The 16,895-nt window shown below is 48.6% G+C and overlaps 1 long non-coding RNA gene across 1 annotated transcript in view; it reads right to left on the bottom strand.

Moving 5' to 3' along the window:
* Window positions 1-16,895, bottom strand: part of LOC122154292 — a 74,537-nt gene that overhangs the window by 4,741 nt on the left and 52,901 nt on the right. The gene's annotated exons all lie outside the window — the stretch shown is intronic.

Here is a 16,895-nt window from a genome sequence, read left to right on the forward strand (position 1 = left end):
ACACTAGCTATAAAGAAGAGATCTGTTGTGGATCAGCTGTGAAAATAATTTAGGCAACTGACTTGAATATTTGCTTTGGAAATTGCCCAAAGAGCAAAATCCACGGGAAGATTTTCTTCTTGACTGCTTCTGCCTTGTGTGCCATATATTAGAGAGTTAAGTAACGGTGCTGAATTATTTATCATATTTAAATAAACTGTGATGTTATTTGTTTTCTGAACTTATTTTGAAAAGAATTGATGAATTGTATGCACTGTCATTACTGAGGGTTTATTGACTTGGGAGAGGTCAAGGCCGCCTTTGAGATAAGTGCAAATCAGGTGAATGGCATTTGATAGCCACTTGACATTAAAGGTGCTATTCAGGACAATCCCACCTACTGGTTGTATCACATCTATATGGACACGCTCCTTTTTTTGTGACAGTAGCATATTAAAAAAATAAAAAGTCATGAGTTTGCTGGTTTGAGAATGAGGCATCTTTGTTTTTGACAATGAGAAGCATCTCCCCTGCTGCGTTGTAGGAAACCCAGGGATGGAGACAGGGAGGGAGAGCAATGAAGGCAGCCAGGAAAGGGGAGGAGAAGGGATGGGGGCAGAGAGGGAGGGGGAGAGGCAGCTCTGCAGCACTGGCCGGCGCGTCAGTGGGGACAGACAGACAGTGCGGGCCCTTTTTGCTACACATTTATGTCTTGCTTCCCATCTCTGAGAGCCCTCCAGTTCCAAGTGTCCCATAGTACCCGCAGAGTGTGAGGGGAAGGACAGGATTTGGCGGGGAGTCTCTGTCCTTCTCTACTATCTTTGGCTGGGACAGAGTTAACGGCAGAGTTGACCAGAGCGTGTTAGAGGGAACTAAGAATTTCTGTGATAGCTGTTTAACAGTTGCTGCTCATGATATTGAATTATCTGGGCTCAACATTAGTTTATCTGACTGGTGCAATGCTCCCTTTTCTTTTGTACATGTTAAAGGCTGGGTTTGGCTTTTGCATTTTGCTGTGCTCTGTAGTGCTTGATGGTGTTTTGCCTGGGAGATGTACTGTAAAAGCACAGGCCTTGAGCTTAATGTGGGATTGGACCTCTGCACTGATGCCATTACTCTGTGAATCATCGCATGGTGATAATTAACAATTACACTTTTTCCTGTTCCTACTCCAAGAGTTTTTCAGTTAAGGAAGCAGAGAACGGCACCTTCACCACCTTCTTCTGTGTGTCAGCTATTTACTCCCTCATTATAATAACTCTTCAGTATGTTGAACATCCATGGGGAACCAAAACACTCCTATTAGTACTTCTCCAGAATTTTTTTCAATGTTTTCTATGGTTAACCAAGTATTTAGAAATATCACCCAGTGACATGCCCCAAGGTAGTGTGTTTGTCGGTGGGAAGGTATGTGAGACAATGTTGGCAGGTACCTAGAAAGGTTGTCACCTCCGATGGTCTGGGGCTTCAACCCAAACCTGTGCAGGATCCCAGTGAAGTGACAGAGTCTTTGGAAAAAGGGTGCCCTGGCCCTGGCTATGCCAAAGAGACAGAGCTTGTCACACTGTGCTGGGGCTTGTCCTACATCTACTGAGCACGGTTCAGCACCATTCATCACCCTCGAGGAGAAGAGAGAGTTTCTGACCCTAAAGACATACAAGCACACACTGTTGCTCAAGCAGAGACCCAACCCTCAGCTGTATCAGTTGCCTCTATATTCAAGAAGGAACAGTGGAAGCTGAGGTCAGCTTCTGAGATACGGAAAAAGATTTTATCCATCATCCAGGAGGGCAAATTGTCATCTGGTTGCTCTGATACTGGATATTGGGGCCAACAGTCAGGAAATAGAGGGTAAGAACCCCAGCAGCTGGGATCCCTTGCTAGGGGTAAGGTCCTGGTCAAAGGGATTGGAAAAGGGACATCAGTCCTCAGCCTCTGGAGTCGACTTCTGTGAAGTGTGAAGGACAGGCATCCCTTCAAGGAAGATCTTGCAAATTCCCAAACAAGTGGACCACCACTGAGGGTGGTATCCAGTCTCTGAGGGAATTAGCTGCCGTGGAGGTGATTTACAGCATCAGAGCTGTCTCTCCAAACCTCCTCCCGCAAAGGCCAGTATGCTGGGGGTGGGCCAGAGTTTGAGAGGGGACACAGCCAGAATAGCTGATACAAACTGACCAAAGAAATATTCCGTACCATATGACATTGTGCTCAACAATAATAGCTAAAAGAAAAGAGGAGAGGAGGGGCCGTTAGTTATTAAGGTGACTGTCTTCCAGAGCAACCGCTACACATACCGAGGCCCCGCTTCCCCGTGGCTGGACGTTGCCTGCTGATGGGAAGTAGAGAATATAATCTTTTTATTTTCCTTTGTTTCTGCATGCAGTCGTTGCTTTTCTTTAATAAACTGCCTTTCTCTCAACTCATGAGTTCTTTTTCATCTGATTTTCCCCCTCATCATCCTGCTGAGGAGGTGGAGTGGTTGAGCGGGCGCCTGGAGGCCAGCCAAGGTAAACCCACTACAGGGGGGGCACCGGGGAGTACTGGGGAGCACTGAGGTCCTTGGGGGGGGGGGGGGGGCACTGGGGGGAGTGAAGGGGACGAGAGAGCAGCACTGAGGGCACTGGAGTGGGTGAGGGGAGCAAGGGAGTGGCACTAGGAACACTGGGGAGGGTGAGGGGAATTAGGGAGCAACACTGGGAGCACTGGGGCAGATGGGGCGAATGAGAGAGCGGCACTATGGATACTGGGGTGCATTGGGGGGAATGAGGGGGTGGCACTGGGAGCACTGGGGTAGGTAGGGGAGCGAAGGAACAGCACTGGGAGTACTGCGGGGGGGTGTGGGGGGGACAATGAGGAAGCAACACTGGGAACACAAGGGAGGGTGAGGGGCATTAGGGCATTGCAGGGGGAGCACCGGGACAGACTGGGAGCACGAGGCAGTGGAACTGGGAGCACTGAGGTAGGTGGGGAGAACAAAGGAGAATTGCTGGGAGCACTGGGGAGGATGGGGGAGCAAGGAAGCAGCACTGGGCGAACTGAAGCAGACAAGGGGAACCGGGGAGTGGTATGGGAGGGCACTGGGGCAGGTGAATGGACTGAGGGAGGAGCTCTGGGAGCACTGGAGTTGCCGGGGGGGGTGTGTTAGGTGATGTTGGAGTCACACTCAGAGAGTGTCGTATGACACAGGTGGCAATAGGGGTCACTGGGGGCTCTGGGGTGTCTGGAAGCCTAAGAGCAGAGAACCTCTGTGCCCTGCTTGAAGGTGTCACCTACCTACCAGTCTCTAGAGGCAGCTGATAATCAGAAGTGACCACATGTAACCATCAGCCGGGCCAGGAGCCCCCCATCCCTGCCCCCACTAAGTCATTTAGTCCCTGTCCACTGGTTCTCCACCTCTCACCCTTCCCATATTCAGGACCACCCTCCCCAAGATGGCTCTCAGTCCCTGGTGTTGTTGATTGAGGTGATAATCAGTGACATGCAGCCCCTCAAAGGACAGGTCCTTGCAGGTGATATCCCAGTTGGGCGTGAAGCTGTAGGAGGAGGCACATCTGCTCCTGTGTGGTGGCCTTCCCTTAGATGCTCTGTTACTGCTCAGAAGGAACCCACAGAGAAGGTCCAAAGTGGAGAAAAACTTGGGTCAATTTAACAATGATAGAATGATTGCTAGTCCATTTGTGGTGCTCGTGTTGATGTTTGTGGGTTTTAGTGACTGAGTGACTCAGGAGGGTGAGAAGGTGATGGACGGAGGGATGAAGGATGAAGAGAAGGAAGAAAGGAAACAGGGAGAGATGGGGAGGAAAAGAGATGTAGGGAGAGTAAGGGGGGAATGGAGAGGATGAGGAGATGGAGGGAGAATTGAACTCACTGCAGAGAGCAAGTGAGCAGCTGGTTGGGCTGAGCTGCCCACTGGAGTTAACCTTCTACATGCATGCAATGACTTAAATCCTCTCCGAGGGGCTTCAGAGCTTTGTCACAGCCCACTGAAATGCAATTTATAACTTAGCACTTTGTGGCTCAGCTTTCTAGCAACTGATTCACAAGGCAGATCTTCCAGTTGACTACCTCTGCTTTGAATGATCTCTGAAGCAAATATTCAAGAGTGTTTGACATCTTCTCACAACCGTCCCACAACAGCACTCTTTTTTATACCAAGTCTCTCATAAAGAACAAGCACCCATCCTGTGATGGGTAGTCTTTAGAAATGACCTTTAGTGTTTCACTGGAGAATCCTGGCCATTTTCAGCTCTCAGAAGCCACGTACAGTTGTTCTTTATTCATTTCTTTCCATCCGGATCAAACCAGGCAGGCTTTCTTTGAAGCCGTGACAGGAGCCTGTATCATGACAGAGACAAAATCAGGGTGACATCTCACTTCCCCTGAAACCTCCCATGGGCTTCAAAACCCAAGTCAGGTTTTCCCCACCAGCCTTGTGGAATTGTCCTCGCAGAGGATTATTTTAGTTATTTTTGTCATTTTAGAGAGACCAAGTGATGAGGACTATGGCACTTCAGGAGAAGAAGAGTCTAAAGAGGAAGACAAAAACTTGTCAAAACATTCATGGCTTTGCTTTCCTAATGTTGACCTCAGAGGACCTCCATGGCACTCAGTTCAATGCATTCAATGTTGCCATTGCTCGGAGCAGTTGATAGATTTTCTGGTGTTTACACACGGTCCCTTCTGATTTTCAGTTCCCTCAAGGGACCAGTAGATAGGTGACCCGAATAGAGATGGGGGGTTGGAGTGGTTCTTTGGGACCAGCAACCTCTGTCCCCTCACCTAATGGGACACCATGGCCAAACTATCTTGTCCAGGAGAGATGAATGGGGTTGAAGAGATGTGCCTCAGTGGTTACCTTTCAAAAAGGCACAAGAGAAAGAGATCTTTGTCCTGAGCTGAAAATGGCCCAAGATTGACCAAGACTATCAGGGTGCTCTCAATGTCCTTCCCCTTTCCTTTAGCATGGGATGTGGGCAGCATTGCTTGTCCCATGGAAAGGACTCAGGCTGACCGCCATGCTTTAAGGCTCTGTTGACACTGCAGTTGATTCTTGTGCATGATGAGGTGACAATGCTTGTAAACAGGCACGAATTCATGTCATTCTTTGGCTTGGCCAGTTCCCAGGCTCCCACAGCTCCCCCTGCCCCACACTGGTCAGAGGATGCTTCCAAGGATAGGCGGTGAAGGAAACCACAATGGTACCCAGGCATCCGGGCTGGTTCAACTTTCACAGCCACAGACTCTCTCCAAGCTCCCTCAACAGGCTCCTTGTTCTGTAGGGCCTGGGCAAACATGGCTTATCAGAGATGCTGTGGGGACAAACATCCCTCCTCTGGACAGGGGAGCTCTGTCCCTGCAATTAGCTCTGAGTGGCTGCTCAGGGACAAGAAGATGATTCATTGTGTCTGCTCTGAACATCTGCATTCTGCTCAGTGATCACGTTGACCTAGGCTGATGATGATGGTGTTGAAGGGCGTCACAAAAATTCAAACTGACCTAGGCAAGATTCCAGGATACAAAGTACAGAATTACAAGGGCAATTATTTATTCATGCGTGCGAGGTGTCCCGGTCAAATTGGGGCACCCAAATGTGGTTTTACGCAGGATTCTTGTACAGTTCAAACATTCAGGTAAAACATGACTATCACCCACACTACTGATTAATAAACTTAGTAAACCCAAAATCTCCAGTAAAATGCCACTACCTCATTACATTACAATATATATCGTGGGTTTATATATTTGAAGCATTTATATATATAAAGCATTGTTCTAAAGAAACAGATGAAAAAAAGAAGACAACCAAAATTTGGGCCTGGACTATTAAGTTCTTCTATGTCATATAAAGAAGAGCTGGAGTCGGTGGTTACAGGATTTGATGAATAGTTAACATGGAGGAGAGATTTGTGAGCGTTGGTTTGAGAACAGCTGGCAAATTGATGCAGTAAGGAAAGAGAGTCCCGTTAAGTAGATCCTGGATCAATGAGGAATCAAATATCAGCCCAAACCAATGTATTATTAGGAAGGCAGCAGGCTCAATATGAGCCAGCAGTGTGCCCTGACCGCCAAGAGGGCAAACCTCATTCTGAAGTGCATTAAACACAGTATAGCGAACTCATCAAAAGAGGTGATTACCCCATTGTATTTAGTATTTAAGTGGCCTCACCTTGACTACTGCGTGCAGTTCTGGGTCGCACATTTTAAGAAGAACGTGAAGGTCCTTGAATGCAGCCAGAGAAGGTCAACAAAGCCGGTGACAGGGCTGGAAGGAGTGTGCTATGAGGAGTGACCGAGGACTTTGGGTTTGTCTGGTTTGGAGAAAAAGAGGCTCAGGGGCCACCTCATTGCTCTCCGCAGCTTCTTGAGGAGGGGACATGGAGAGGGAGGTGCTGATCTCTGCTCCCTGGGACCCAGGAGCAGTATGCCTGAGAACAGTTCAAAGCTGCCTCAGGGGAGGTTCAGACTTGCCATTAAGATGCATTTCTTTACCAAGAGGGTGGTCAAACATTGGACCAGGCTTCCTAGAAAGGTGGTTGATGCCCCAAGCCTGTCAGTGTTTAAGAGACATTTGGACAATGCCCTTAACAACATGTTTTAACTTTTGGTCAGATCTGAAGTAGTGATCAGTCAAAAAAAAACAAAACCTTTCCTTTACTTTCCTGCTAATCATGCAAATTTCCATTATTCTGACAGTCTTTCTAACGTTGTTAATAATACTGTGGGTGTCTGGGGAGGAGGACTGATAGCACTAGCACTGCTGTCTTCTCTCCTGGGATTGTTCACTAACTGACTTATAACCATGTAAGAACAAGACTGGCAGAGAAGTGTCTGGAGAACCACATCCAGGTGGTTTTCGGGGAACTGACAGAGGAACAGAGCTACCCACCGTCTCCTGCAGCATCATGGACTGAGGAGTGTGTTCCTGCGTCGTGGCTTCTGACACCGGTAACTTCCTTTTATCATGCTTTGAAATGCTGAGACACCGTGGCAGCACAGTCACTGCCAAAAGCAACTGCTGGCATCTGTGTGGCTTGGCTGGGCTCAGAAGAGCGGGTTTTGTTCAGCTTGGAGAACTGTTGCTGGTGAGACATTCACTATGTAAGGAATACTCCAGCAGATTCCCACAAACAGAGCTGGTCGTCCAACCCGCGCATTGTGTGTGAGCTTGTGGAGCACTGACGTATTTGGGAGTTAAGAAGAATACGCTGTATGCTTGGGGGGAGCTTTAAACAAGCCAGCAGTGATGATTGTGGAAAACTGGACTATAAACGGTTGCTTTTGGATAAAAAATTGTGTACAACAAAAGCAAATATATAACAGTACTTCAGGAAATGAAAGTATTTCATTTTCCGATGCATTTCATGCATAAATTGGGAGATTAGGAAATAGATAATGGGTACTGTTCTCTCACATAAACACGGATTTTATTTTGGAGATTTTGAATAGCACCTCTAGAAGCCCAAAGCTAAAATTTAAAGAAATAGGCAGGAATAGTAGAAAAAAAAGTTGTGGGTTTTTTTGTTTGTTTGTTTGTTTGTTTTCTTTTTTTTAACAAGAAGAAAAGAAATCATGCTCTTAAGACTGCATGTCTCTGTGAAGTCAAGTGTTCTTTTGAAAAAAAGCATCTTGTGTTTTTCACTTGGCTAATGTGAATGTTTGTATGACCTGTTTTCTAATTGCCTGTTCTCATTATTGATACATCGGAGTTTAAGATGACTTCTTGAAGGCAGGTAGCTAAAGCTATAGAGACCCAGCCAGCATCCTCTCCTCTCCTCTCCTCTCCTCTCCTCTCCTCTCCTCTCCTCTCCTCTCCTCTCCTCTCCTCTCCTCTCCTCTCCTCTCCTCTCCTCTCCTCTCCTCTCCTCTCCTCTCCTCTCCTCTCCTCTCCTCTCCTCTCCTCTCCTCTCCTCTCCTCTCCTCTCCTCTCCTCTCCTCTCCTCTCCTCTCCTCTCCTCTCCTCTCCTCTCCTCTCCTCTCCTCTCCTCTCCTCTCCTCTCCTCTCCTCTCCTCTCCTCTCCTCTCCTCTCCTCTCCTCTCCTCTCCTCTCCTCTCCTCTCCTCTCCTCTCCTCTCCTCTCCTCTCCTCTCCTCTCCTCTCCTCTCCTCTCCTCTCCTCTCCTCTCCTCTCCTCTCCTCTCCTCTCCTCTCCTCTCCTCTCCTCTCCTCTCCTCTCCTCTCCTCTCCTCTCCTCTCCTCTCTGTTGGTGTGCATGTCAGTGTGGGTAACCACTAGTGAACATCAAGCCAGATATGTCTGCTCTGGCTAGGATAGAGTGAATTTTCTTCACAACCACTCATATGGTGCTATCTTCTAGATTTGTTGTATTGATAACCCACCAATGTTCTAGCTCTGGCTGAACAGTGTGACAGCCTTCTCTGTTTCTCAGACCACCTCCCAGTGAATAGACTGGGGAGGTGCAATACTTTTGGAGGGGACACAACCAGGCACATAAGCCAAACTAACCAGAGAGATAATCTATACCACATTACATCATATTCAGTAATAAAAGTTTCCTTAAAGAGAGAGCTTTAGGGAGCTTAGATACCTCTCTCAGGTACTGGCTGGGCGTTGGTCTACCCATGGGAGGTAGTGAGTTATTGCCTGTTGCATCAGATGTTCTGTTTTCTTTTCTTTCTCTCTTCTTCCACTTATTAAACATTTTCTAAAAAATCTCAAACCCAAGTTTTCCTGCTTTTATTCTTCTTTTCCTCTTCCCCCATCCCAGAAAGAGTGGGGGGAATTGAGAGAGTGGCTGTGTGGTGCTTAGATGCTCACCAGGATTAACTCACACCACCAGAGCGGCCAGCAAGTAGAATAATAGTCCTGGGAGCCAGTTATTTTAGACATCTTAAGTCTGGACTGGATACTGGACAGCCAAGACTTATAAACTGTACAAGGTGCAGGAAAGATTCCAGTGCTGCCCAACTTGTCTCTGGCCTTCAGGAAGGTATGATTTCTTCAATACTAGTCTCTCAGCCCAATCACCCAATCAGTGTTTCACCCATCTGATTGTCGACCCATGCAGACTCTACTGTCCTAACTTGGATACAAGAATAGTGAGGGACACCATGTCAAAATTCCTCCTATGCTGAAGTAAATGGCATCCACTTTTCTCATCTTATTCACAAATACAAGTAGTTTATCATAAAGTCAATCAGTCTGGTGAGGCATGATTCACCCTTGATAAATACACACTGACCATTCTCGGTCACCTGCTCTCTTAGGTGACTAGAATTGTCACTCATTGTCATTTAATGGCACACTCTCACCAAAGGGGGTGGTTCCCTGAGTTGAACTTCTGCCCTTCCTCAAACATGGGTGCAATGTTTCCTCTCCTCCATTCACCATCACTCACTCTCCCATGACCATGACCTTCCAAAGGGGACAGACAATGGCCTTGCTGTGAGAGCAGCCAGGTCTCAACGTGCTCCCATGCAGCCTTTTCACCCCCACAGACATGCATGGGCTGAGTCCATGCAAGTAATCCCTGACCCCACTCTTACTCACTGCTGCTTGTTTTTCTCCTCTGGAGACTTGACCCTACACACAAAGACCTGGAATACATTGTTGGTGACTAAAGCAAAGGAGGCCTTGAGTTCCTCAGACTTATCTGGATCTACTGTTAGTAGGTTATCCATTAATTTGAGCAGCTAGCCCCACATTTTAGTTATTCATTCTTTCCGCGTTAAGGAATAAGTAGAAGCTCATCATCTTGCTCTTGATGTCCCCTACAAGAGCCAAGCCTAAACAAACTTTTGCTTTCCTAAAAAAATGTCTACTTCCCTGGGATGTGTTTCCAAATTCCTCCTTGACAACCCGCCCTGCTTCCACCATCTGGTTCCCCACCAAGTCTGTAGTGGTCTGCTGGATGGGCTGGACTCCTCACCATTCTGGAACAACATTTGGAGAGAATCAGGGAAGAAGGGAAAAAGGGAAGGAGAGAGAGAGGGAGGGAGAGATGGAGAAAGAAAATAAAAGAAAGAAGGGCAGAAAGCTCAGTTCTCACCGTGAAGGGTAGTTATACAGGGGGTCTGCACTGGCATCTGCCTGAGACTTACTAACACCGAATGACTATGCCATCACACGGTATGTGAAATTCATTGTAGACAAGTGTCTGCATGTGTGCGCAGGGATGAACGACTCTCATGTCAATGGTACAGTGAGAAAGAACATCACTTCCTGGCCTGAAAACACAATAGAATGATGGAGTGAATTTGCAACCCTGCACTGCAGTAAGAAAGAACTGACTATCAGCAGCCACACACACCACCACCTCCTCATGGTCTTTCCACATCCCCCTTGTGTCTCCTGCAGAATAAATATAATGCAGTTGCTCAGAGGTCTTTTCACTCGCACCTGCACTTGAAAATCACCCTCAGTGGAAAGGCAGGGATAGATCCTGGAAAGTGTGTCAGAGCTCAACCTTGCTGGTCCTATGGGTTCAGCAAGAAAATTTGCAATAGTGCCATGATGATACTGCTGCTAACGCTATAAGGAAAAATGGAAGCAGTTGGTCATGTATGTTTTGGGGGGGTTTGGCAGTGCTCCCATGCACAACACTGTCTGTGAAAACAGGGAGCTGCAACTCCCTCTCCTCAATCATCGGAGTAGCTCTGAGGTTGTCCACAGCACAGCAGCTGCTGCTGCGACAAAGGCCTCCCAGGAAAAAGCAGAGCTTGTGGCAGACCAAAGTAGATATCTTTCCATTGTCCATGCATGCGGTGAGATGTCCTGAAAGAACGAGCACCTGTCACAACATGGCCCATGAGATGAGGAGGTGGGGAGAAGCAAAACTTGAGCTGGAAGGAATGGGAGGTGGCCACAGAGAGAAGAAACCAAATTGGTGCCCATCACATCTGCGCAGCCTGGTTGTGGGGTATGATGGACAGAGGTTTATTCCCTCCACTGTCCAAAATACTACCGAGTCAAATGGTGTTCACTTTCAATAAGGTTTTATTTAGAGAGTAAAGAGTGGAGAGCAGAGATGCGCTTTGCATGGGAAAATCCTATGTTCACACATGTGCACACACACAGCCCCATAGAGCTGCTTGCCCAGCCCTGGTGACAAGCTGGTAGGAGAAAAACTCCTGGAGAGTGTGCATGGAATAGGCAGGTAAAGAGGGAAAGAGCTGAGATTCCCAGGGCAGACAGGGAGAGACAGGGGTCTGGGAAGAGGCAGGAAGGGAATGTCAGGACTCATGGAGAAGATAAAGAGAGCAATTGGCATGCTCCCACCTCTGACAACCCCAGTGAGAGCAACACCATGATGACAACCATAGAATCCTAGAATGGTCTGTGTTGGAAGGGACCTTAAAGATCATCTAGTTCCTACGCGCCCTGCCACAGGCAGGGACACCTTCCACTTGACCAGGTTGCTCACAGCCTCATCCAAGTTGGCCTTGAACACTTCCAGGGACAGTGCAGCCACTACTCTGGGCAACCCGTTCCAGTGCCTTATCACCCTCACAGTAAAGAATTTCTTCTTAACATCTAATTTAAATCTGTCCTCTTTCAGTTTAAAACGGTCACCCCTTGTCCTATCCCTACAACCGCTGATAAAGGGTCCCTCCCCATCTTTCCTGTAGTCCCTCTTTAACTACTGGAAGGCCACTGTAAGTTCTCCCCTGAGTCTTCTCTCTCCAGGATGAACACCCTCAGCTCTCTCAGCCTGTCCTCACAAGGGAGGTACTGCAGGTCCCTGATCATCTTCGTGGCCTCCTCTGCACCTGCTTGAGCAGGTCTGTGTCCTTCTGATGTTGAGGGCCCCAGAGCTGGACACCAGTCCTGATGGTGGGGTCTCACCAGAGAGGAGTAGAGGGGGAGAATCCCCTCCCTTGACCTGCTGGCAACACTTCTCTTGGTGCAGCCCAGGGTATGGTTGTCTTTCTGGGCTGCCAGCACACATTGCTGTCTCACAGTCAGTTTTCCAGCCACTACTACCCACAAGTCCTTCTCTGAAGGGCTGCTTTCAATCCACTCCTCTCCCAGCCTGGATTTGTGCAGTACCTTGCCCTTGGCCTCGTTGAACTTCTCGAGGTTTGCATATGGCCACCTCTCCAGCCTGTCCAGATCCTTCTGGATGGCATCCCTTCCCTCCAGTGTGTCTAGCACACCACACAACTCGGGGCCATCGGAGGGTGCATCGATCCCACTGTCCATGTCACCAACAAAGATGTTAAACAGCGCCTGTCCCAGCATCGACCCCTGAGGAATGTCACTTGTCACTGCTCTCCACTTGGACATAGAGCTGTTGACTGCAAGTCTTCGAGTGTGACCATCCAGCCAATTTCTTATCCATCAAGTGGTTCGTCCATCAAATCCATGTCGCTCCAACTTCGAGACAAGGATGTCATGTGGAACAGTGGCAAATGCTTTGTACAAGTGCAGGTAGATGATGTCAATTGCTCTTCCCTTATCCACGAGCACTGCAGCCCCGTCTTAGAAGGCCCCCAGATTTGTCAGTCACAATTTTCCCTTAGTGAACTCATGTTGGCTGTCACAAACCACCTTCTTATTTTCCATGTGCCCTGGGGTAGCTTCCAGGATGATTTGGTCCATGACTCTAAAGGGCACAGAAGTGAGACTGACTGGCCTGCACTTCCGCGGGTCTTCTTTTATTTCCTTTTTAAAATGGGGTTATGTTTCCCCTTTTCCAGACAGTGGGAACTTCGCCGGACTGTCATGAGTTTTCAAATATGATGGATAGTGACTTAGTCACTTCATCTGCCACTTCCATCAGGACCCGCAGGTGCATCTCAGCAAGTCTCACATACTTGTTCCTTACATGATCTTGAACCCGATTTTCTTCTACAGTGGGTGGTTCTTCATTCTCCCTACCCGCCCTTTTGCCTTCTGTGACTTCAGTGGTGTGACTGGAGCCCTTGCCAGTGAAGAAGGAGGCAAAGAAGTTCTTGAGTATCTCTGCCTTCTTGATATCCTGGGCAACCAGGTCTCCTGTTTCCTTTCATAAAGGGCCCACAGTTTCCCTAGTCTTCCTTCTATAACCGATGTAGCTGTAAGAGCTTTAGTTGTTAGCATTGATATCCCTGGACAGATTTAATTCTATCAGGGCTTTGGCCTTCCTAACCTTATCCCTGCCTACGCAGACACTTTCTCTGTAACCCTCCCAGGCTACCCAACCTTGCTTCTACACTCTGTAGGATTCCTTTTTGTGTCCAAAAGCTCCTTGTTCTTCCACTCAGCCTCCTGCTGTTCTTACCTGACTTCCTCCTTGTTGGGATGCATCTCCCCTGAGCTTGGAGGAGGTGATCGTCAAATATCAACCAGCTTTCTTGGGCTCCTCTTCTCTCCAGGGCTTTATCCCATGTTACCTTACCAAGCAGATCCCCGAGGAGGTCAAAGGCTGCTCTCCTGAAGTCCAGGGTACTGAGCTTGCTGCGCATCCTCCTTCCTGCCCTAAGGATCTGGAGTTCCACCATCTATTGGTCACTGCAGCCAAGGCTGCCCTTAATCTTCACACTCCCCATCAGCCCCTCCTTGTTGGTGAGAACAAGGTCCAGCATAGCCCCTCTCCTTGATGGTTCCTCTATCACTTGGAAAAGGAATTTATCATCAGTGTATTCCAAGAACCTGTTGAATTGCTTATGAACTGCAGTGTTGTCCCTCAAACAGATATCAGTGTGGTTGAAGTGTCCCATGAGGACCAGGGCTAGTGAATGTGAGGCTGCTCCTATCTGTCTATAGACAGCCTCATCCGGTGGTCTCCCTGGTCGAGTGGTGTGTAGCAGATCTCTATAATAATGTCTCCTGTCCCTGACTTACCTTTAATATATATTAGAAATATTAATATATATTAGTGATATTCCTACATGGTTGGTTAATGCTAGAAAAAGCTGAAAAAAATTCTGGAGAAGTACTAATAGGAGTAGTTTTGGTTCCCCATGGATGTTCAACATACTGAAGAGTTATTATAATGAGGGAGTAAATAGCTGACACATAGAAGAAGGTGGTGAAGGTGCCGTTCTCTGCTTCCTTAACTGAAAAACTCTTGGAGTAGGAACAGGAAAAAGTGTAATTGTTAATTGTCACCATGCGATGATTCACAGAGTAATGGCATCAGTGCAGAGGTCCAATCCCAGATTAAGCTCAAGGCCTGTGCTTTTACAGTACACCTCCCAGGCAAAACACCACCAAGCACTACAGAGCACAGCAAAATGCAAAAGCCAAACCCAGCCTTTAACATGTACAAAAGAAAAGGGAGCATTGCACCGATCAGATAAACTAATGTTGAGCCCAGATAATTCAATATCATGAGCAGCAACTGTTAAACAGCTATCACAGAAATTCTTAGTTCCCTCTAACACGCTCTGGTCAACTCTGCCGTTAACTCTGTCCCAGCCAAAGATAGTAGAGAAGGACAGAGACTCCCCGCCAAATCCCGTCCTTCCCCTCACACTCTGCGGGTACTATGGGACACTTGGAACTGGAGGGCTCTCAGAGATGGGAAGCAAGACATAAATGTGTAGCAAAAAGGGCCCGCACTGTCTGTCTGTCCCCACTGACATGCCGGCCAGTGCTGCAGAGCTGCCTCTCCCCCTCCCTCTCTGCCCCCATCCCTTCTCCTCCCCTTTCCTGGCTGCCTTCATTGGTCTCCCTCCCTGTCTCCATCCCTGGGTTTCCTACAACGCAGCAGGGGAGATGCATCTCATTGTCAAAAACAAAGATGCCTCATTCTCAAACCAGCAAACTCATGACATTTTATTTTTTGAATATGCTACTGTCACAAAAGAAAGGAGCGTGTCCATATAGATGTGATACAACCAGTAGGTGGGATTGTCCTGAATAGCACCTTTAATGTTAAGTGGCTATCAAATGCCATTCACCTGATTTGCACTTATCTCAAAGGCGGCCTTGACCTCTCCCAAGTCAATAAACCCTCAGTAATGACAGTGCATACAATTCATCAATTCTTTTCAAAGTAAGTTCAGAAAACAAATAACATCACAGTTTATTTAAATATGATAAATAATTCAGCACCGTTACTTAACTCTCTAATATATGGCACACAAAGCAGAAGCAGTCAAGAAGAAAATCTTCCCGTGGATTTTGCTCTTTGGGCAATTTCCAAAGCAAATATTCAAGTCAGTTGCCTAAATTATTTTCACAGGCTGATCCACAACAGATCTCTTCTTTATAGCTAGTGTCCCGTAAAGATATATAGTTTCATATCCTGTAAAGATATAACCAGAGGTAATTTAAAATGACATATAATGTCAGAGAAGAATCTGAGCCATTTACGTATCTTGTGAAAGACTTATCAGTGTACTTTTATTTCGTTGAAGCCGTGACAGGAGTCTGACTCACCACGGGAACAAACCCAGTGACACCTTGGATTCACCGAAACTCAGGCAAACCTCCCACTGACTTCAAAACCTGAACCAGATTGTTGCCACCAGCCTTTGATTCCCAGCTTGTGCCTCACAAAAATAAATGACCCTCACACCCTCCTAGGCAGAGGACTAGACCAGAGAACTATTTTACTTTCAGACGTGTGAAACGGACTGCTGGAAGGTTGTGAAAGTGAATGGTGATTGGGAAGCACAGCGTGGCAGCTTGAATTACTGTGGCACATAGCAAACAGAGGATGAGCTTACGGAGGAACACGCCAGCCTTAGAAAGTGTTCGTGGCTCTGCTGTCATAAAGTGGATGTCCCAGGCACTCAGCAGAGGCAACGAGCCCAATGCCTTCAGTGCTGCTGTCGCTCAGTGCGGCCGCTGCATTTGCTGGTCATTACCTGCGGTTACTTCTGACCGCCAGCAATTGAAAGACACAAATAATTACATGCTGCACCTCCCGACACTGACCTTACTGGCCCGATCTCCTTCCAGTTCTAGCTCACACCACCAGGAAAAATGCCCTCTTCTTGGTATGCAGAAATAAATAAATATCTGCCCTGCAATCTGTCTCTTCTGATAGCTGTGTGCATCTACAGGGAGGTAAAACAGGGCTGCCTGAGCTTGTTGATCCAACTCTGCCTGTCTCCATCATGGGTATGTCCCTGCTAACAGGGGACCCCGCTCTTTCCTTTGCTTCCTGAGGCACCTGCATCCTCGAAGAGAGCGGTGGTGGCAGGTCGGGTGAGTGTCATCACCAGACAGAACCAGCGCACCGGTGCCGGGTGGATGGGAAAGGTCGTGCCGGGCTGGTGCAAGCCAGGACAGCAGCTTCACCCAGCGGCTCTCCCCACTCAGCGTGGAGTAATGAACCCCTCGTGTACAAGCCCCCCCTGCCCCTGCCCGAGCCTGGCCAGAGGACACTGCCCAGCGCCACCAGGACGGTGATGCTTGGGCCGGGGGTGCTGCAAAGGAAACCACCCTGGAAAGGCCGGGATAGCTGCAGGGCAGGCGAGGTGGGGAGAGGGAAAGGGACGCGGTGGCCCTGGGGAGGCAGCCCCATCACCCGGGCAGCTCTAAGTTCTGTTCTGTCAGCAAGCCCCAAGCTGTCTGAACGGGCTCCTTGTGCCACAGGCTCGGGGCAAACACGGCTTATCAGAGATGCTGCGGGGACAAACCTCCCTCCTCTCGCCAGGGCGGCTCTGTCCCTGCAATTAGCTCTGAGTGGCTGCCCGGGGACAAGCACCCACTTCATCGAGTCCCTCTGGACGGCCACATCCTGCTCGGGGACAGAGCTGGCCTGGGCCAAGGATGAGAGCATTGAAGGGACACTCGGTGGGGTCAAGGCCCTCGGGTGAGCTGTGTCCGAGTCCCAGCCAGGACGGGGCTGGAGCCAGAGGCACAGAGTCACCGGCACCCACCGTCCGGGGACAGCTCTGCAGAGTGGGACCCAGGCTGTCTGGGAGGGCACGGTGGCCGCGGGCAGGGGCAGGGGCAGGGGCAGGGGCAGGGGCAGGGGATATTCCCTTCTGCTCTCCGCCCTGGGGAGGCCGTGGCTGCAGG

This window comes from Tyto alba, unplaced genomic scaffold (assembly GCF_018691265.1).
Source record: "Tyto alba isolate M040663 unplaced genomic scaffold, T.alba_DEE_v4.0 Super-Scaffold_37, whole genome shotgun sequence".
In the NCBI taxonomy this organism is placed as follows: domain Eukaryota; kingdom Metazoa; phylum Chordata; class Aves; order Strigiformes; family Tytonidae; genus Tyto; species Tyto alba.